Source organism: Microtus pennsylvanicus, chromosome 7 (assembly GCF_037038515.1).
Source record: "Microtus pennsylvanicus isolate mMicPen1 chromosome 7, mMicPen1.hap1, whole genome shotgun sequence".
NCBI lineage: Eukaryota > Metazoa > Chordata > Mammalia > Rodentia > Cricetidae > Microtus > Microtus pennsylvanicus.
In genome coordinates, this window is record NC_134585.1 from 125,111,487 (window position 1) to 125,133,383 (window position 21,897).

Below are 21,897 nucleotides of genomic sequence, written 5' to 3' on the forward strand. Positions count from 1 at the left end.
CTTTAATCCCAGCACTCGGGAGGCAGAGGCAGGCGGATCTCTGTGAGTTCGAGACCAGCCTGGTCTACAAGAGCTAGTTCCAGGACAGGCTCCAAAACCACAGAGAAACCCTGTCTCAAAAAACCAAAAAAAAAAAAAAAATTAGCATGCGTTCCTTGCTTAATATTGTTTATGTTGGTTATAATTCTAATTTTATATTTGATATCTGTTCCTATTGTATATAGTATTGTATTGGGTTTGGGACTCTCATATTTAGACAAAAGGGAGAGGTGATGGGGAATCTCTGTCAGCCAATGGTCTTTAAGAGGTGGGACTAGGTTAGGGTATGACCTTTTGGTACCTGAAGAAAAAATGCTGGGCCACTCAGGGTTCTCTCTCTCTCTCTCTCTCTCTCTCTCTCTCTCTCTCTCTCTCTCTCTCTCTCTCTCTCTCTCTGTGGTTCCAGCCTATATTTCTACATGGTATGGTGACCAGACTCTCAGGCCATAGTTTGCACCTGCCACATAGGAGGTGGTCACCTAGCCTTCCACACTAACAAAGGGTCAGGATATGGTAATATTGTTCTGCTTCTTCTTTGTAATTATGGAGATCACTTGGGAAGAGGTGTTAATCCAGGCAGAGCAGCCATAATTGCAGAAGTGACTTTAGTCCGGCTACCCGGGAAACAGAATGCTAATGAATTTCCCCCTTAGTTTACATTTTGGTCTAAAAGTTGTTTGGAGAATAAACACAGGTAATTTTCAGGATGTGAGCTCAGGATTTTATGAAGGATCACTGAGAATCTGCCTCCTGATCAAGCTATGTGAGTTGTGTCTTTAATTCCCTCGCCTCCCCTCTGGTCCAGAGAAATAACTTATGGTCTGGGCTGGCACTGGACCCCAACAAATGAGGTTGGACTTTTCATTCCTGTTTCATGAGTTTACCTCTCATAATTTGTTTATCTTGGAGTTAGCCTGGGTTTCTTCGACCCACATCATTTAACAGTCCTTGAACGTATTCATAATTGGTATTTTGAAGTTCTTGTCTTTTGCTTTTAGTTATATTGAGTTTCTCAGGACCTACTGTGGTAGGGTCAACGGGTTCTTGTGGAAATATATTGTCTTGACTGTGATGTTTATGGTTTTGATCTGGTGTGTACATAGCTTCTGAAGTTGGGATGACGAAGGTGATTCTAAATGTTGGTCTTATTTTGCCTTGGTTGGGTGGTGTTCCTTTCCTTTGTGTCTGTCACCCTCTCTGGACGTCAGGAAAGTATGGTGGCTGTGGCTTACCTGGAATGGAGTGCTTCTGCATGTTGGTGGTTGGTAGAGAAGAACTGAGGTGGGCTAGGAGAAAATAACAAGAGGGTCTTCAGGAAAGGCCTAAGGGTCTTTCGCATCTAGAAGTGGGGTCTTCAGGGAGTTGATATGTGGTGCATACAGGGGATCTTGAAAGTAGGGTGCAGTAATACAAAAAGTTGTCTGGAGAGACAGGATGAAGGGGCCAGGGGCACCCTGGATCTGAACCAAGAGTTGGTGTCTCAAGTGAATGGAGTTAAGGTGGTAGGAGGAGTGGCTGTGAGCAGGTTGTTACCAGGCTTAGGGTAAGAATGAATAATTAGCATTGAAAGACAAGAAGGACAGTGTGATTCTCCTACCTTAGTTCCTGCCAGGTGTGGTCACTGGGGATCCTGGGTAAAATGTTTTTAGGTATTGGGTGCTGACACAAAGAATAAGGATGGCCTAGAAGGGAAGGATGAACAGGTTCACAGGAAAGAGATGTTTACACCAAGGCTTGGCAGAGTCCCCAGGGAATGGAGGTAGGATAAGAGGAGAGCAGGCTGCTATGGGGCTGGGGATAAGACTGGAGGACAGGAAAGAGGGAAAATCACCTACCTGAATACAGACCTAGTATGGCCACTGAGGGGGTGGGGCGGGGTCCCAGGTAGACCCAAAGGAATGGTATGGGCTAGAAGGGAGGGCTGAGGATGTCCACAGGAGGGAAAAGTTGGGTCTGCTACACTTTTCAGCCAAGTCCCTGTGAATGGGTATTAGGTTTTTAAATGCCACCAAAGAGTATAGACTCTTGGCCCTCAGCCTTCTTCAGTGTCTTCTCTGAAGACCTAACCCCATGCATCAGGACTGTGTTTCACTGCTATGGTTTACATTTTCATCCAACAGAGAGCTGAGAGCGAGGACATAGCTAGGATTGTGGCCTGGAATAGTACAAAGCACACTGAATACCATGGTTGGCTACCAGTGAAACGGAACAAGGTTTGTGTGAGTGGGAACAAAAGTGTTAGGCTTGCTGGAAAAACAAATATTTTATGTTTGGGTCTCATTTGGGGTTCTTAGATTTTGTAAAGTACGTACAATTCTGTCTATGTAAATGACATGGAAGTAGAAATAAAACTGTAAGACAAAGGAGACTTACAGTAGGGGAGGGAGAATGAGGTGGGTGAGCACATAGGATGAGTGTACTCCGCATACTGAATACACGTGTATGAAGAAGATGAGGTGGGTGAGGGCATAGGAGTGTGCTCCATATACCATATATGTGTGTATAAAGAAGTTGTTTAGTTTAAAAAACAGTTTTAGGTGGGTTAAATAGGTGGGGGAAGCAAATTTATAAAATTAAAAAGACATTTGAGTACATAAATAAATTATATACATCTTGTGCTTATTCATAGTTTTAAGAAAGGCCATTGTTTTAAGCTACAGTTCTTAATTATGTCACCTTAATTATTATAACCCCCTAAATAGAAGCTTGCTGATGATTTTGGTAGATGGTAATTAACTATTCAGTTTGTTTACCTTTCATCTACTTAGCCTTCTCCCAACTCTGTATCTAAAAGGTTTTCGTCATGCCAAGCTTGTGATAAAAAGAGACTTTTTTTTTCCTTCAGGAGCTCATGGTCCAGGGAGAGATGTCTCACAGCAGCCAAGCTGTCTGCAAGTAGGGCAGGGAGCTCCAAGGATTCAGCTGGGGTGGGGCAGGGGTTTTTCAATGGTGCAACTGCTTTCCGGTAACCCTGACCCCTCCCTGTCAGTGACAACTCATCTGGGTTCTTGTCACTAACCACAGTAAACTCCCTGGTTCACTTAGCTACACTTGAATTGTTTTGTTGGTCTGTCATGGGTGCCTTGTATGGGCTGAAGAGATTTTTATTAATGTCTCTACAGGAGTATTGGGTCAAGAATGTACCTTCTACCCACCCACCCCACTCTCTACTCCTACACAACACACACACACACACACACACACACACACACACACACACACACACATCCCTGAACTGTGTCTTGTCCCCTAAACCAGTTTCTGCCTGTTTCTAACTTCTGACCTTCACATCTGGCCTCTAAATCCTGCGCATCTCCTTCCTTCTATCTCAGCGGATACCACCTGACCAATGTTGTCATCTGCTTCCATCTACAGAAATGGGGGCCTCTCCTTTCATACACGCCCCTCCAGTCAACTCCTTGCTGTAAACCAGTTGTCTTTCTTAAGCACAGGTTTACCTACATCCACTCTCTTTATAATCAAAAACAGTATCCTGACCCCAGCTTCTGGAGCCTGCTGGGGTGGATTTGCCTTCTCCCCATGTTATCTTCATAATACTGCTGACCCAAGGCCAGTCCAATGAGGGGCAGCGGCAGTCACTTGAGGCTTTGGTGAACCCTTCAGTTTGGCTCCCTGGAGCTCACAAGAATTTTTTGAGTTTGTGAAAACATAAAGTTTTAGACATACACGTTGTATAAATAGAAGCATATTTGTGTCAGAATGACTGTGACAGATACTTTTGTAAAATGAAAACATTATGAAAGGCAGCATGAGAGAGGAATTTGATAACTTTCATTTGTCCTCAGACCTTTATAACTTGCAGGTATATACCTTAATAACTTGGATTTATATAACTTAAAATACCTTTTATTTAGAGCATGTTAAGAAGCTATACTGAAATTTGTTTGGTGAGGTTGACCTTTTATGCTGACAGAACCTCTCAGCTGTCAAACTGTGTCAGAGATCTTTGAGAAGAATAAAATTTTACTTGAGGAGTAATTGATTCAAAAACAGCAGAGAACTTACTCGGTTGTTCTACCAAGGTCCTCAGGGTTCTCCGTGGTTGTTCAGGGTCATATTTGCCTTTTGCTGTTTAGTGCAGGGCCTGCCAGGTTTTAGGAGATCCTGGGGATTAGGAAATGTGTAGGAAGACAAACCTACCTCCGTCTGAGCAGCTAGGCAGTGAATTTCATTTGATTCTTTGTCCACGTCTGGAGATCTTTAGTTTACTTGAAAGGCAGTTTCCCCCAGTGGTTAACACTTTCACTTGATGAGACAACTTACAGACAAACATTGTTTTGTGCCCATTTGTCTTCTGTCTTCTCTGAAGGAAATAAGAGTACTGCTGCTAGGAGCCAACCTGTCTTTCTGTTATGAAAAGTATTTTAATAATTAAACATTTAAATGCCATATTTCCCAGATCCCTGAGCAGTTGAGGGCTGTTTATCGAGTATAGATAAGTTATAATTACAGTATAGAATCTGCCTAGAGAGTTGAGTCCAAGCTTGACAGTACTGGTTTCTAACTTAACAGGTGAGATTTATACTTGTGAAAGACAAAGAAGAAAAAACTGTTCACAATAAAAGCTTAACAGCAGAACTGACAATAGTGGAGAACATCTTAATGTATTTTAAAGCAGGGTTGGAGTACATATACAGTATTTTTGTAAGAGACCTTAAAAGTAACAGGTCATGCAGCTGGCTAGGGACATGTGGAGAACCTACTGTTAAAGCTCTTTGGCTAGGGGCAGAACCTCACTAGTCTCTGGCTCCTTCCTTTGTTAAGATCAAAGAAAATGGTGGCAGCCATGGTTGTCCATGTGGTGTAATTCTTCAAATTTAACCATTTGCTGGTAGAAGTTAGAAATGTCAGCCTATTTCCCATGTGTGAAGCAGAAAAATATCCCAGAAAGGATGCACAGATCCGAGGGGCCCTGGGCCTGAAAAATGAATGCACTGCTCAGTGCTGGGGGAGAACCTGAAAAGGGGCCGTCACCTGAGAGGCACTAGGCCAAAAGCGAATTCTTTTGGATTATCCCCAAAGAATCCATAGATCCAAAGGGCCCTGGACCCCACAAACGAATGCACTGCTAATTGAATGCAGTGCTAGGGCAGAGCCTAGAACCTTGCTCGTGGGAAATGTTAGAGGTGATCTTACCAGTGGTCCCAGTGTACTGACAGAAAGTTGGGAAGTGGGCTAGTAGAGGGTCCAGCAGTGACAGAAACAGGGCTCCATGAAAGGAAGAGAGACAGATCCCACCACTGGAGTGGGTGGTGGGGAACACGGATGAGATCACACAGAGTGCCAGCAGGATGGAGCTGGGAGCCAGGGCTGTGGGGCCTGGCAGCAGTGGGACACGCCAGAATGGAAAAGCAGATAGAAAAACACAGAAAAAGTAGGCTGCATTTCAGCTAATGATAGGCAGCTATGTAGCTTGATATCTGAGAAGGGGGTTGGCACAGTCTCCCTGAGTAAGATCCAGAGACCAAACTCCAGCATCCTAGAAGTTCAGCATGGACCACAGCTCAAGCTGACTTTGGGTCATCAATCAAAGTCCAGGGCCCGTGAGAATGGGTGGGCACAAACCAAACCCCTACACAACACGTGGCGTTGGAGGCCCAGGCAAGGGACTTTAAGCCTGATGGGAAAGTGGTTGATCAATACTGGGCCATTGTTAAGAGGGGAAACCTACCATTTGATGTTGGGTATAGAATTCCAATGATTTTAAGTTGGGAAAGCAACCATAGAGAAGAGTTAGCAGTCCTCAGCTGCAAGGGATAGCCTGCCAAGTTAACAGCACCAATGTTATTATTCATAAAGGTGGGTGACCAGAAGCCAGCCCCATGAGAGGTGGTGGCAGGTCACCCGAGGCCTCTGCAGGTCCTCTTAATGGGTGAGAGACCATGGCAAATGAGACACAGAGACTGCCATCACTAAAACCTGGCACCTAAAACTGCACTTAAAGAGAGATTGTCCATTCTGTGTTGCTTAAAATGTTTCCTGGAATGTCTACAGGGTTGGGCTCCATTGTGCAGAGACCTAGTAACTAGATTAGAAGACAAGCTTCCCCAGTAATTTGTTAAATTTAAAGAAATTATTCTTCCTTGGGGCTGAAACAGAAGAGCAAAAACAGCATAAAAGTTTATCTTCTGTTATTCAAAATATGTGGGGGAGATAGATATTACCTATTACATGTTAAAAAAAAAACCAGAATCCCAGGGAGAGTAAACAAAGTGATAAATATAGCTGAGTGTGAGATGACATACCTGAGCACAGTGCAGCAATTTACAGCCATGTCACATGGCCCTGAAGGGAATTTACAGTGTTGTAACTCAATAATATTTCTACATGTCTCGCTGACGCCCACTTCAGTCTCCTGCTCAGAGGTGACTGCATTTCTTGCTCTTAAAAAAAAATTCTCAAGATTATAAGATAATTACATCATTCCTCCCTTCCCTCCCTTTCCTCCTTTCATACCCACATACCTGTCCCTTTTTGTTCTCTTTCAAATGTATGGCCTCTTTTTTTTTATTAATTGTTATCACACACACACACACACACACACACACACACACACACACACACACACACACCCCTGCTTAGTCTGGTCAGTCTGTACAAGGGCAAATGTTACCTGAATGTAAGTTTTCAGGTCTGATCATTTGAATAACAATAGACATGCCAAAGTGGATAGGGTGGGGTGGGATGGGATGGGAGAAGCCCAGGAGGCCTCAACCCTGCACAAAGAATTACAGGCTACTAAGGGATGCTCAAAGCAAGAGAAATAGTCTCCCTTGCTCTTTTGATGAAGCAGGATGGCTGGGGCAAATGGGGTTAACATGGTTATGAGATCTGAGGAGAGAAGATATCATATTATCAGAATCTTTTCCCTTTCCAAGTGAATTCTTAACATAGATATCAGCATTTCAAAGTATGCAAAGCCTCCCCCGAGCTGCAGCTTTCATGCATAACTTTGTTTACATACCAAGAAGCCCCCATTCTCTATCCCCTTAGCTTTTGTCTAGGCAGCCCCCAGGTTTCTGCCTTTTGTCCCTTATCCATGCATTCCCTTATGTGTGGGGTGCTTTTGTTGTTGTTGTTTGTTTGCTTGCTTGCTTGTTTTTTCCCTTTCTCTACAGATACTATCTTTCAGCACATTCAACCAAAGCACTTGGGAGGCAGACACAAGGATCACCGCAAGTTCAAAGCCACCCTTTACTACACAGCAAGAGTTTGTTTCAACAGCAACACAACATCAAAACCACCAAAACTCCCACCTTCTTCAAGGTTCAGCTGTGGTACAGTGTTCTCCCTAAGCAATGATGGGGCAGTGCACCTTTTCCAACATCACTGGCTGTCTTCGTTACTGTTCTTTTGCTGTCAGAGACAACATGACCATGACAACTCTTATAAAGGAAAAAAATTGTTTGGGGGTTTGTTTACGTTTTAGAAGTGAATCCGTTATCATCATGGTGGGGATCATGGTGGCAGGCAAAGAGGTGCTGAGGTAGTAACTGAGAGCTATAGCCTGATCCACAAGCAGCAGGCAGATGATAGATAGATAATAGATAGATGATTGATAGATAGATGATAGATATATCAATGATAGATAGATAGACGATAGATGATAGATAGATATATCAATGATAGATAGATAGATGATAGATGATAGATAGATAGGAGAGAGAGAGAGAGAGAGAGAGAGAGAGAGAGAGAGAGAGAGAGAGAGAGAGAAGGTTAGATTTCACATGTGGTTTTGATACCTCAAAGCACATGCCCAGTGGCTCAGTTCTTCCAACGAAGTCACACCTCCTCATCCTTTCAAACAGCGCCACTCCCTGGTGACTAAGCATTCAAATCCATGAGCCCATGGAGGGCCATTCTCATTCAAACCACTGCACGGCATGCCATTCCTCAAGGCTACCTGTTTACTAAGAGTCACATGCACAGGTGTTTCATTTTCCCATCAAACTTTACCCACATATTTGAGACCCCCCTTCAGTTTGGCCCATGAAAGAATCTTAGGGAATTATTTCAATGAGATACCTGTCTATTCCTTCTGTGGTCTCTGTCTCTCTGGAACATCTACAACTGTCAGGTATTGTGTTAGGCAACACATAGGTCTTTGTACTTACAATCACCAAGGAGCATAATTTCACTTCGTAAAGGGGAACTGAGTCAGGAGCTGCCCAGAGGTGCATATCAAGTTGATGTAGTCATTGGATTTTGACACTACCATACCCTTCTACCCCTGAACTCCACACCCGGCTTCTATCTAACATCCCACGTATTGTGTTCTTGTTAACGGGACACTGCCTCTTCACAGCTGTCAGGATGTGGCTTGCATAGGCAGTCACAGAAGTCCTCATTGCAGATCAGAAAACCACTTCAGCAAAAACTGCAGCCCCAGACTAGACCTGTTGCCCTGAGCTTTCCTCTCCCCTGCCAGCCTGACAGTAGGAAGGAATCACCGTCTAGTACAGATCGTCTCATTCACTATCCCCTTTGCCCTTCACCCCTTGCTCTCCATCTCTTCTGCTGGTTTTCCCACCGCCTCTTCTCTGAATGGAGAGAAAAGCAAAGGTGAGAGGAGATGCTCGCTCACATCCACAGGTCACAGATGCTGACCTCAGGGAAAGTGTGCTCTAGAGGTCACCCTTCGAGGATACAGGTGGAGTACAGCCAGGCTGCCTTTCATTGGGATCTCCTAAGTTGTAGTTGGGAGATGGGGACCAGTGGCAGATGGCTGGGGTGAGGTGAGGTGCAAGGGTGTCATGATAAATTGGAAAAAATATGTTGTTACAATTCACTCTGAGCACTCAACAAAATCTAAAACATTTATTAAGAAAAGTGATTAATTAAATGTCTTTACTCCCAGCATTTAGGAGGTAGAGGTAGGTGGAACTCTAAGAGTTTGAGACTAACTTGGTCTACATAGCAAGTTCGAGACCAGCCAGAACCATACAGTGAATCTCTTCCTCTCCCTCCCTCTCCCTCCCTCTCCCTCCCTCTCCCTCCCTCTCCCTCCCTCTCCCTCCCTCTCCCTCCCCCTCTTCCTCTCTCTCTCTCTCTCTCTCTCTCTCTCTCTCTCTCTCTCTCTCTCACACACACACACACACACACGAGGAGGGGGAAGAATTGTGTGATATTATTGAAAAATTTTTATTTTGAGGCAGGGTCTGTCTGTATCACCCTGGCTAGCCTTGAACTTGCAATTGTCCTGATGAGACTCCTGAGTGCTGGGATTACAGGCCCAAGTCAACACATCAGTTCTGGATAATATTACTATTACTAATATATTTCTATTGATTTTTTTTTAGATTTATTTATTTATTATGTATACAACATTCTGCCTCGATGTATGCCTGCACGCCAGAGGAGGGCGGCAGATCTCAGTACAGATGGTTGTGAGCCACCATGTGGTTGCTGGGAATTGAACTCAGGACCTCTGGAAGAGCTGTCAGTGCTCTTAACCTCTGAGACATCTCTCCAGCCCTTCTATTGATTTTTTTTGAGTGCTAGTGAAGGCCTAGCACTCCCTATGTGGCTCAGTATGATCTCAGACTCATGGCAATCTTCCTTCTTCTTCTTCCCAGTCCTCCTTCTTGCTGGGATTACAGGTGTGAGTCACCACTTCTGCCCTTCTACAGAGAAAAGAATCTAAAGAGACTAGTCTTTGTTTTTATCTGTTTGTTTATTGAGTTGACATTAGGTTTTTGATAACAAGATTTTGTTCCCTGCCACTCTGCCAGGCTCTAGGCTTTCCCTGAGTCTCTGAAGGGAAATGTGTTAGATGGGGGAGGGGAGACGTGAATAAAGGAATCCCGAATAGGCTATAATAAGGGGTTCTTTATTAAAAAGGAACTCACAGATCACAACAGGGAACAGGAACAGAATCCAAGGTTGAGGTGTGGTGAGTGGGGAGATAGGGAGAAGACAGACATCCAGGCCTTTTTGGTACCCAAGGCCACACCCCACCTGGTTCAGCCTCTCCAAGGCCATTGGCTGAAGGAGGTTCCCCATCAAATCTCTATTTCACAATCTTCAAAACTGTTTTATTCAAATTTGCCTGGGGAATAAATTCATACAATATGTGAGGGGCTTCATTTCCAGACCCACCTCACCTTAAAAAATGCATTTTAAAAGAGAACTATAGCTAGCATTGGGACAATATCTTTGCCAAAAGAGGAAATTCTTACATAATAAGAAGGCATCTGAGGAAAAATGTAGAAAGACAGTTTATAGCCCTAGAAATGATGCCTCGTACAAGGGCCTGCAGTTTGACCTCCCATAATGCCCACAAGGCGCATTTACATTCTCCTGGACCTTGAGGAACAGCTGCCAGCAAGCTTACATGGCTCTTCAGAAGATACCAGAGTGAAATGCGGCCACTGCTGACTAAAACTGCTGTCCCTGACTGTGATGAAATGGTTCACAGCCATTTAGAATTTAGTTGTTGCCAACTCCGCTACTTTGAGAATGGTTTCCAGAATGACTCCTACAGCTGTAGCAGGCAGTGCTGCGAACAGGCTCGGAGCAGTGGGAACATGGCCTCGTGTGCTTGGGCCTTGGCACAGCACCTGTTGTGTGTAGGGTTCTGGCTCCACAGAGGTGGAGACGTCCATCACCAGATGTAATTGAACTGTGCATGTGGTTTCCTCCTGGAAGGAGTCTGCTCAATAAAGCAGTGAATGCCATCCTGGGCACACCATGCCTGTCTCCATGCAATTTCAAGTGAAATTACTAGAAGTTACGGACATGAAGAAGCAAATTGTAACGTAAAATTCAGATTATCCCCGAAGAGATGCTGCATCAAGTAGGTGGGGTGGGTCTCTATCAGGCTCTTGGCTTGCTTAGTGATATGGAAACAGAATTCATGTCACACACTGGAAAACATTTTAAAGTTCTTAATTAGGTGAAGAAAACAGTCACAAAACTCCCAATGGACTGCTACCACTAAGGCAAACTAGTTACTGAATACTAAAGTACTATCCTTTAAGCCAAGATTATTAAGTATTTAGGATTACTTACTGCTTAGGAAAACCATGAAAGAATCTTTAGCTCAATTACAAAAAATCCTGTAGAAGTTTTCCCTTCACAACTTGGACAATCCCTAAAATCCATGCTATTGATTACTGTAGTAAGTTTTATAGCGGAAGGCATTTTTAGTCACTGCCAAGTTTTGTTCACCCAGGTTACAGGGAAGCAGAATTATCCTTCTGTTCCACTCTCAACAAAATTTTTATGAAAAATCATAGTGCGGAGCCCAAAATGTGGGGAAGAAGAAGCATGTGGAGCAGTTGATTAATCAAATGTGTATGGTTTTCCTGAATTTTTAATAATTTTGATTTGTCTGCTTAAAAATTTCATAACTTGTTTTGACTCCTTTACTCATTTTGAAAATAAAATTTTACTTCTTTATGAATTTTGTATTGATGCATTGCCTTTTCCTTTCTGGGAGAAAGTCCCAACCTCTGTAAACTCTCTGACTTTGGTCCTGTGCACAGCATCGAAGGCCTGACAGGCTCTGTAAGCTCTCTGACTTTGGTCCTGTGCACAGCATCGAAGGCCTGACAACCTCTGTAAACTCTCTGACTTTGGTCCTGTGCACAGCATCAAAGGCCTGACAGGCTCTGTAAACTCTCTGACTTTGGTCCTGTGCACAGCATCGAAGGCCTGACAGGCTCTGTAAACTCTCTGACTTTGGTCCTGTGCACAGCATCGAAGGTCTGACAGGCTCAACAGGCAGATGTTGGCATTTCCCTCCTAAGCTGTGTGCCCCTAATTCCCAGGAGAGTTCCCTTCCTCTCACTCTCCACAGCCCCATTCCCTCCATCTTGTACAGAAGGGATGATAATGTCAGGTGACCTGTCTAGTCTTATGCAGCTGGGAAGTGGCAGAGTCTGGGGCCTCCCAGGTGCCTTTTCCTACCCTGCTTTCCTACCTTTCCTCAATTCCAGACTCAAATGCAAAACCCTCATACTTTATGAAGTTTGTTCTTTATATGATACACCCAGGGCTTAGAAGGGGTGACTCACCAGGAGCCACAAAGCTGACAGACAGAAGCGGGATTAGACCTGCAGTCTGCAAGTTTTCCCTTCCTTTACTACCCAGCATTGGCCCAAATCCAGGCCGTGGCTAAGGCAGGTGTCACTCACTGTAGCAGAGGCAAACTGTGCAGGCTGGAGATGCATGGATGCCTTTGAGTTTCTGGTGCCTTCAGGGGCCACAGTAGTAGCAGCAACTTAGGCTCCCCCATTCTACGAACCTAAATAAACTAAGCCAGCCACAAAGGGCCGGAAGGAAATATTCCCAGCTGGAGAGGGAGGGAAACTGGGAGAAGGCCCCACAGATAATTCCCAGCCAGCAAGTCTGGGAACCAGAGAGCTTCTAAGACAGCTTTGCACAGTTCTTTCCCTAGACCCAAGTGTGGTTCCAGTAAGACAGAGTGACAAAGCATGTGAGCCAGGGTGGGTCCCAGGGTCTGCCTCCACCATCTGCAAAGTTTCTAGCTCTCCTTTTGGTCTGTCACACTCACCTCAGCACAGTTCCATAGACTGGGGCCTAAATGAAGATGTGTTGATTTGTACCAGTCTTTCTCTGGAGCAGGTTCTCAACCTTCCTAATGCTTTGACTCTCTAGTGCAGTTCCTCATGTGTAGTGACCCCCAGCCATAAAATTATTTTTGTTGCTACTCCATAGCTGTAATTTTGCTACTGTTATGAATCATGATATAAATATCTCGTATGCAGGATGTTTGATTTGGGACCACTGGGAAAGGGTCATTCCACACCCACAGGGGTCATGACCCACAGGTGGAAACTGGCTGCTCTGGAGGAGCAGAATTTAGGATGAAGGTATGGGATTTACTAGAACAACTTAAAGGCTGGGGTCCAGCTACTCCAACAATGGCTGTCTCCCAACAGAACAGCCACGAGCCCATTAATGGTTCAGTCTTAGCTGGTCTTCGGTATGTGCTGGAGTTCCAAAGAAGTAGGCGCTAATGCTGGTGACGTAACGGACTTACCAGCAAGAGTGAGAGCAAGCAGGCAAAAAGAGCAAGCTTCCTTCTTTTGTGCCTTTGTATAGGCTGACAGCAGAAGGTGTGGAGCAGATTAGTGGTGGACCTTCCTACCTCAAAAAGATCTGGATTAAAAGTAGATGTTTTCGCTTCAAATCATTTAATGAAGCAAAAAAAGAATTCCTCATAGGTGTACCTAGCCACTTCAGTTTTAGTTAACTCTAGGTGTAGACAAGTTGACAACAAAGAGGACCATCACACTCTTTTTTCATAGCCAAGAGACTAAAATCCCTCCCAGATAAAGATGAAGGTATTGGCAAAGTCGACTCCTCCTTGGCTTCTTTTTGTTTTGTTTGTTTGTTTTGGTTTTGGTTTTTCAAGACAGGGTTTCTCTGTAGCTTTGGAACCTGTCCTGGAACTAGCTCTTGTAGACCAGGCTGGTCTCAAAATCAGAGATCTGCCTGCCTCTGCTTCCCAAGTGCTGGGGTTAAAGGGTTGCGCCACCACCGCCCGGCCCTCCTTGACTTCTAGGTATCTGTTTTCTCAGTACCCACATGGCCACCCCTCTATGCCTGGATTTTAATTTCTGCTGTCTATATTGGGTGCCTTCTAATGGCCTCATTTAACTTAGTACTTCTCTAAAGACCCTGTCAGATCACAGACTCTAGATGACTTTCTTTATCTCCCAGAAATCAGGCTGACATCGGCGGTCTTTCTCCCTGGCAGTTCATTCCCTCCCCCGGGGGCCCTCATTCCTGGGTCAGAACAACTTTGCCTTAAATTTTTACCTTTATTGGTTCCTTCCTCAATCCTAGCACATAGGCCAGACCAGGCTAGACCATTTGGTGTGGAGCTTGCCCATCCTGCTCCTGGGAACTTTATGATGCTCCATCTGTCTGAGTGCACCCCCTCTTGCTTGAAGATCTGATCATGACTACTGTTAAGTTGGGAGCCCCCAGCCCCTGATGTCTGTCCCAGGCCCCTGGCCTGGGATTATATTGGTCTGGACTCCAAATTCCAGTATGCCAGGTCCTGACCCCTCAGGACCACTCCCACAGGGTATTTAAGTGGGCTCCCAGAAGAGAAACACTTGGTTTCCGGTTTGCATGTGCTCCCTGCTTTCCCGTCTCCCCCGCCATGCATTCGGCCACCAGAGGGCGCCATGCTTAATAAAACGATGGGCATTTTGATTTGGTTTGATTTGACCTACTTGGATTTCTTTGTGCTGGCGAAGCTGTCTTTCTTATTTTTTTCTTAATATATGGAGGTTTCCAACCAAGGGGCCTTAGTTTTTCCTGCGGGGCCCAGGTCTCAAAGCTCGGGGTCCAGGGCTGGAAAATGGGCCTTCCTGCACACACGCTCTGCCAGGCGAGTACGGCTTCACTTGGTGAGTTTCCCTTTTAAACTGCATACAAATAGGGCTTGGGGGTGACCCATTCATTTTTCGGGCTTTTGTTGGAGTCAGGGCTGTGCCAAAAGTCTGACACAGGGCAGAGGCCGGGCCTCCTACTGAGATGGGATTTGGGTGCTGGAAGATGTCCCCACCCAATTTCTCATGTTCCCCACCGACTGACTCGGTGGGTGGACACACTTGGACAGGCTCGTGTCAGGGGCATGCATTTAAAGTGGGTTTCTTGCGATTCCTAGCTGATTTCAAATGCCTTTAAGTAGGCACTTTAAAAAAAAACCTTTTAAAATTCCAACAGTCTAATTTAAAGCAAATTACGCTCCAAGCCCTCGTTTTTAAAAGTTTGGTGCTTCCTCCCTCCTCTTCTGCGGTTCTTTCTCTGTTCCTTGATGCTCCCTCTTGGTCCCGCCCTGACCCCTGCGCGTGTGTACACCCACCCTTTCGCGCGCTGCACAGCCGTTTTGGAGTTCTAAGCTGCTTTCCAAAGTACTCCAATGTCGCGGTGGTCTGTTTGCAGAGAGGCACTTGCCTGTTACCGAGACAGGCGGCCGGTTCACGGAGCGGCACTTAGCTGTTTACCTAGTCTCCCCTGCCCTTTCCTGCTGACAAATCCGCTTCTGTTCTTCCACTCTAAACTCTACAAAAATGTTTCGCCTTTATGTTTCTGTTCTCTCTTGCAACACCTAGTCAACTGACTCAGGTCTCTAAGGCTATCCTGTTTCTCTGTTAAAATAATGTGTTTATATAAATGTGTAACTGTGTTTTTGTATTGTGAATTTGAGTTTTGTGTTTATATGTACTTCCAGATTACAACAGCTTTAAAATATTTAAATTATATGCCCAGTACCAAATAATAATACTTGGTTCTCAAATGCCTTTACAGACCTGAGATCATTGGCATTTCAATAAATAGAGCTTCTAGCACAGACACATGCCAGCTTCTGTAGCATCTCCTCCTAGAAAACAAAAGACCTACCATCTCCAAGCTCCCTCTGGGTTTGCAAAGCACCACACAGAAGCAAAAGAGAGGCCTTTTACCCAGGGAATTGATAGGCTTTTCCTGTCAAACCCGGTAAGATAGTCTTCCTGCTCTCAGAAAAAAAAAATCTTTGGGCCTCTCGCACTCAACAGCTAGTAGCAAACCCTGCTTCTAAGCCTGATGCTCTCCAAGGGCAAGGAGAGGACTTGGGATTGCCTGCTGGCCAAAAGCTGTCTCATTTTTTGCTCATCTTTTCCTCCCAGATCTGTCTAAAGGCATTTGACAACTCAAGGTACTATTCTTTCACAGGCTTCATAGTCCAGGATTAACAGGTTTCAGCCTTCAGAGGTTCAGAATTCCTGACACCAAAAAATAGAATCTGTTCCAGTTCCTAGAAAAGTCCTATCACTACACCAAATCAGGCCTGTCAAATCTAAGGTTTTAATTTTAATTTTCCAGTTTTTTAAAAAAGATTTATTTATTTATTATGTATACAACATTCTGCCTCGATATATGCCCGCACGCCAGAGGAGGGCGCCAGATCTCATTACAGATGGTTGTGAGCCACCATGTGGTTGCTGGGAATTGAACTCAGGACCTCTGGAAGAGCAGCCAGTGCTCTTAACCTCTGAGCCATCTCTCCAGCCCCCAATTTTCCAGTTTTAAGTTTCCAGTTTCCATATTTTTCAGGTTACTCCTGCTGCCTAAGCCAAGAGCAACCTACAAAGCGCTCCCAGGACAACACCAAAAGCACCTGTACCGGCTCTTCTGGATCATGGACACCTGCCAACTAAATCTGGTTTCATCTGCTATTGTGTCCCACCCCATGGCTAGCCCCATTTCATAGGCCCAAACAATATTTTTTCCTCCTAGACACCGCCTTCTTACCTACCTCAAGAAACAAATGCCTGGTGTCTCTGGGATGACAACAATAAACTGGATGCCTTTCCAGCCACACCACCGACTGAACGTGGACCCACCAACACCCAGCTCGTCCCTCCCAACATCACCCTGTGCCCGCAGGAAGTAGCCAGACTTGAGTCTACACCCTTTTCCCAAAGAGAACCTATTACTTCAACTTCTTGTCATTCCTATATCCAAAGAGTCTGGAATGTTAAGTTGGGAGCGTAGCCCCCAGCCCCTGGTATCCGTCCTAGAGTGCCATGCTTAATAAAACAATGAGCATTTTGATTTGGTTTGATTTGACCTATGATTGGATTTCTTTGTGCCAGCAGAGCTGTCTTTCTTATTATTTTATTCTTAACAGCTGCCTGTAGCCAGGATGTTCTAAAAAACCACATCTGAAGGGTATTTTATGTCATCACCCTCCCTCCCAAAGAACTTATTGTAAGGACATGAAAAAATTAAAAAAAAAAACTTTGCTTGATCAGAAGCTGGTTAAGGCACTGGGTCCAAGAAACTTTGGAGCATCAAGAGTTAGCTGGAAACAGGAACCTTTGCAAAAGTGCAAATCAACTGTCCCTAGCAGCTTTGTGGTCTAGACAGGAGCAGAAAATAACTGCTCGGGGGAGGGCAGGGGGGTATATACGAAAGCAGAAGTAGTCACGGAAAGGAGGAAGAGGGTATGCAGAAGGCGTCCATACCCTGTACTCAGCAAAACTAACCCCCTTGCCCCTGAGTAAACCTGACTTGCGGTTTTTGCCTATATAATGTCAACCCCAAATGATGAGGGGTCTCTTCCCTACTGCGCTGTGTAGAGTAGTGGTCGAGCCCCAGCCTGGCTGGAGAGCGCACTGAATAAACCTTGCTTTCACATTCTGGACTTGACTGGATCCTGGTGGTGGTTTCTCTGGAGGTCTCAACTTGGGCACAACACTTATTCCAAGTGCAGTCAGTTTTGAGGTACTGAGGATTAACATATAAATTTGGGGGACCTAGGTCAGCCCATGATACCTTCAGTGTGAAAGAGGTTAAAGGGTTGTGCAGGGAGACCATGGACCTGATTCCTAAGAGGGTTGCTTCTTTTCCCATGGGAAAGGTGGTAGGAAGGAGAAGGCCTGCTCAGAGACAGATATTTTGGAGAGCCTTACAAAATGTCTAACCCAGAGACCCACACTCCCACACACATCCTAAGGACTCCCAAGGCTGGTGTGTTCTGCATTCCCTCCCATCCCAACAGGAGCTGTCAACTGCTGCTCAGTGTTTGTTTTCACCTCTTCTCTCTGCATCTCAGTCCATTAGCTTTCCCAATCAATTCTTTGCCTCTCCATCCCACAAAATGAAGTCAGCTAACACCAGGATCTTATTTCAGGTATACAGCCAGTCTGCCGCCAAGTCCTGCCGATTACGGTATTTACTCTAGATTGAACACTGACATTCACAAATCCACCCTGTTGTATGGCTTTTTCTCCAGGTCTAACATGATGCCTTCTTGAAGTAGGGATTAACTTGGCCTGGTAGCTGTGCCAGCTAGAGAAGAACACAATGATAGTCACATCTACGGTCATGGGAACAGAGTTGGTGACAGTTCATAACAACAAGAAGTAGGAGGTCGCAAGATCATCATCTGGGATTGCTTCTAGAAACTTCCTCCACTCTAGTCCCCACCCCCATCTTCACCACACATCACCAGCCCGATGTAAGTGATATGGGGAGGTGGTAGGGTGTGATGATGTCCATGGTGTAGCTTTCATGAGAGTACCATCGTGATGGGTGGGACTTTGTGGTGATGCAGCTGTTTCACAGTCAGCCACGCTACTTTAAGTAACTCTTCACCTATGTGAAAGTCCTTTAAACTCATCATGGACTTTGTTGAAATCTTCCTTTGGCCTGTCATTGGTGCCCATTAAGGGTGAATAATAGGAAAAGTTAAGAAAGTAGAATATCTCCCTCACTTTCCCTTACACATGCAAGCTTTCTTAGAAGTGCTAGGGGAAAAGGTTCAGGTTTGAGGCTCAACGGAGACACTGAAACGAATTTCCTTTGTGTAAGAGATCTGCTGGAAGAGCGAATAGTGGCATCGGTAGGCAGCAGCATGTTAGAAACTCTGGGACGAGTTCAGGCCCATATAACCAAGTAGGCACCCCTTCTCAGGCTTCAGAGGAAGGGGGGCTGCGGACTGGTTGGTGTCAGTTTGACACAAACTAGAGTCATCTGAGAAGAGGGAACCTCATTGAGAAAATGCCTCCCTCAGAGGACTAGACATAGTGGTACACACCTTTAATCACAGATTGTAAATGCAGACGCAAACACATCTCTGTGGGTTTCAGGCCAGCAGCTGAAAATCAGGCAATCCTATTGGCCTAGCCTCTCATATTTCCTATTTTACAGAAAAATAAACAGTAAGAAAAGTGTTCAGAATATAAATTTACAGACTTATCATTAACACTAGAAGTGATTGTAAGCCGCAGGTATGTAGATGTAAAGCTGTATGTGTATGCACGTATGTGTGTGTAGATGAGTGTTTGTGTGTGTGTCGTATATAGCAGGTGTGTGTACATGCATATATATTTGTGTATGGTGTGTGTATGTGTGTGGGTGTGCGTGCGTGTAGGCCAGAGGTCAGCCTGAGCTATTCTTCCTGAACTATGTACTTTGTATTTGTTTTGTTTTATTAACCTTGTTTTTTGTGCCTTTCTAGGGATCAACAGACCCTAGTGACTGGGATCATAGATGACAATTAGGAATTAGGCTAGTCTGGTTGTCCATCAGGCTCCAGGGATCTGCCTGTCTTTACCTTCCCAGCACTGGAATTGCAAGTGTGTGCCCCTCAATTGTATTTTCACACAGGCATGAGGACCAAAATCAGATTCTCAAGCTTGTGCAGCAAGTGTTTTCCCACCTGAGTTGTATTCCCAGCCTTGCCAGTCGTAATTTTCACAGTGCTTTAATAACACCTTCATGGCATGCCAGGGAGAGATGGGGCTCCTTCATTTGTCTTCACACATTAAAATATTTGTTCTGCTTTAACCATCATTTCTAGTAACAATCACACCACAATGTGAGTCAGCAAGTACTTGTGAATTCACTTGGCTGATGAAATATCACCAAGCATAGAGACTCAGGAAGGAAGGAGGAGCTGGGCAATATCTGGGCCAATTGGCACAACTTGGAGACCAGGAGGGCCATGCCCTTTCAATATACCAGCCTGAAGGGATCTGGCAGTTGAGCTGAACCTAAGCAGTAATTTCAAGGTAAGTGCTCTGTGGGGAGGTGTAATGTGTCTCTATTTAAAACCAGTTTTCAGCATTGAAATCCCTACACTGGGAGGTTTCTGGCAGGATTGGGAAGTCATAACTTTGGAGAATGCAATAAACCAGAAATTTCCTCCCAGGTGAGTAAGAAACTTTTCAATGTTTAGAAGAGAACATATTATGATACTTTGCTCATCCGATAGCTGGTGTGAAAGTCATTTCTTCTGTTTGTAAGTGAAGCACTTTCCAGTTTGCTGACTGTCCACCATCCTAAAAGATGGCTGAAGCCAAGACAATCCACACATATGGAAAAACACAAGCAACTTCACTTTAGACTGGGGCTGTGTCTCTGTATCTACACGGGAATTGAGTAGCATTTAATGCCCTGGAAATGTCACTGCTCACTGCAGTGATGTGGAAACTAGATCAGATTGAATGAAGGCTTAATCATTTATTCAGCAAGTAAGGAGGGATCAAACATGCATAAATAAACTCCCTCTTTATGGACAATACACAATAGACAAAATGACAAAAAATATGCATAGTTTGGTGAGGACTACGGAGCTAACGTAAAGAGAAATCAAAAGGATTGGAGTTGTGATGGATGACTGGCGCCAGTGTGTTAGGATCTAGAAGAGAGCAGTGAAGAGACAAGCCTCTGGGCATATCTCAGGAGTATCTGGATTATGCTAACTGAGACAGGAATCCTAAATGTGAGATTACATAAAAATGAGGAGATCTGAGTGCAAGAATTCCTCCCTCTCTGCGTTCTGACTTGCACACACTGAGGCCGGTCACTGCCTCCTCCTCCGATTACCATCTCCTCCCTGCCACGATGGACTGTTCTCTGAAATTGTAAACCAAAACAATCCCTCTCTCCTTATAGGTGTTCTCCTCAGGGATTGTTTGCAGCAATAACATAAGTAGCCAATACAGAAAAGAGGGGCCTTTGCTGTGATAAGCCTGGTTGTGTCTTCCTAAGCCTTTGGAAGTCATTCGTGAAAGAGTTTTGAACACTCTGGTGGGAGCTGTGAAGAGCAGAATGGAGAGAAACAAGGACAATGTAAGTCAGAAAGGAGAATAGAACTCTACTGTGTGTGTGTATGTGTGTGTGTATGCATGTGTGTGTATACATGTGCGTGTATGCATGTGTGTGTATGCATGTGCGTGTATGCATGTGTGTATGCATGTGCGTGTATGCATGTGCATGTATGCATGTGTGTGTATGCATGAGTGTGTGTATGCATGTGTGTGTATGCATGAGTGTGTGCATGTGTGTGTATGCATGAGTGTGTGCATGCATGTGTGTGTATGCATGAGTGTGTGCATGCGTGTGTATGCATGAGTGCATGCATGCATGTGTGTATGCATTTGTGTATGCACGAGTGTGTGCATGCATGTGTGTATGCATGTGTGTGTATGCATGAGTGTGTGCATGCATGTGCTGCTGTGTGCACGTATGCATGTGTGTGTGCATGCGTGTGTGTGTGTGTGTATACCTGAACTTGTGTGTCAGGCATGTGAGTGGAGATCAGAAGACCTCACAGGAGCTAGCCTTCAGTTTTGGGAACAAATACCTTTGCCTGCTAAACTATCTCTCTGACCCCAATCTGGCTGCATTCTACTTGCATCCTGAAAAATTAAAAAACTTAAAAACAAAAGAAATGGACTAATTTTTTTGGTGGAGTAAATCTCAAGGCTGTGTAACACCCAGGCCACATATCAGGCCTGCAGCGAAAGAGCAGCAAGTGCAGCAGAATTAGCTTGCATTTATGCTGTGCTTGGAAGTGGCTGTAGGTGTGAAGAAGGTGTGCGTGTCATTAAAGAGAAATGTGGCATTTGGCCTTGAAACAACGGAAAAGTCGTTCTGAAGACATGACTAATGGAGGAAGGTCATTGGTTAAAAAATAAAGAAACTGCTTTGGCCCATTTTATTGGTTAGAACATAGGTGGGTGGAGTGAACAGAACAGGATTCTGGGAGAAAGAAGCTGAGTCAGGGAGACGCCATGCAGCTCTCGCCCGGGCAGACGCGATGCAGCCAGCCACCAGGTCAGACATGCTAAATCTTTCCTGATAAGCGCACCTCATGGTGCTACAAAGATTATAAGAAATGGGCTAATCCAGGTGCGAGAGCTAGCCTAGAAGAGGCTAGATAGAAATGGGCCAAGCGGTGTTTAAAAGAATACAGTTTCTGTGTAATTATTTCGGATAAAGCTAGCCGTGGGGGCGGCCGGGTGCCGGGGACGCAGCCCTGCCGCTCGAACTACTACACATGACCTCACCCATAAAGGGCTC

At 44.9% G+C, this 21,897-nt stretch overlaps 1 long non-coding RNA gene across 1 annotated transcript; it reads left to right on the forward strand.

Moving 5' to 3' along the window:
• Positions 1-14,266: 14,266 nt before the first annotated feature.
• LOC142853510 (uncharacterized) lies at positions 14,267-16,653 on the forward strand. The gene is made up of 2 exons (XR_012911216.1): positions 14,267-14,447; positions 16,138-16,653. It is a non-coding gene; the product is annotated as an uncharacterized LOC142853510 (long non-coding RNA).
• Positions 16,654-21,897: the final 5,244 nt, after the last annotated feature.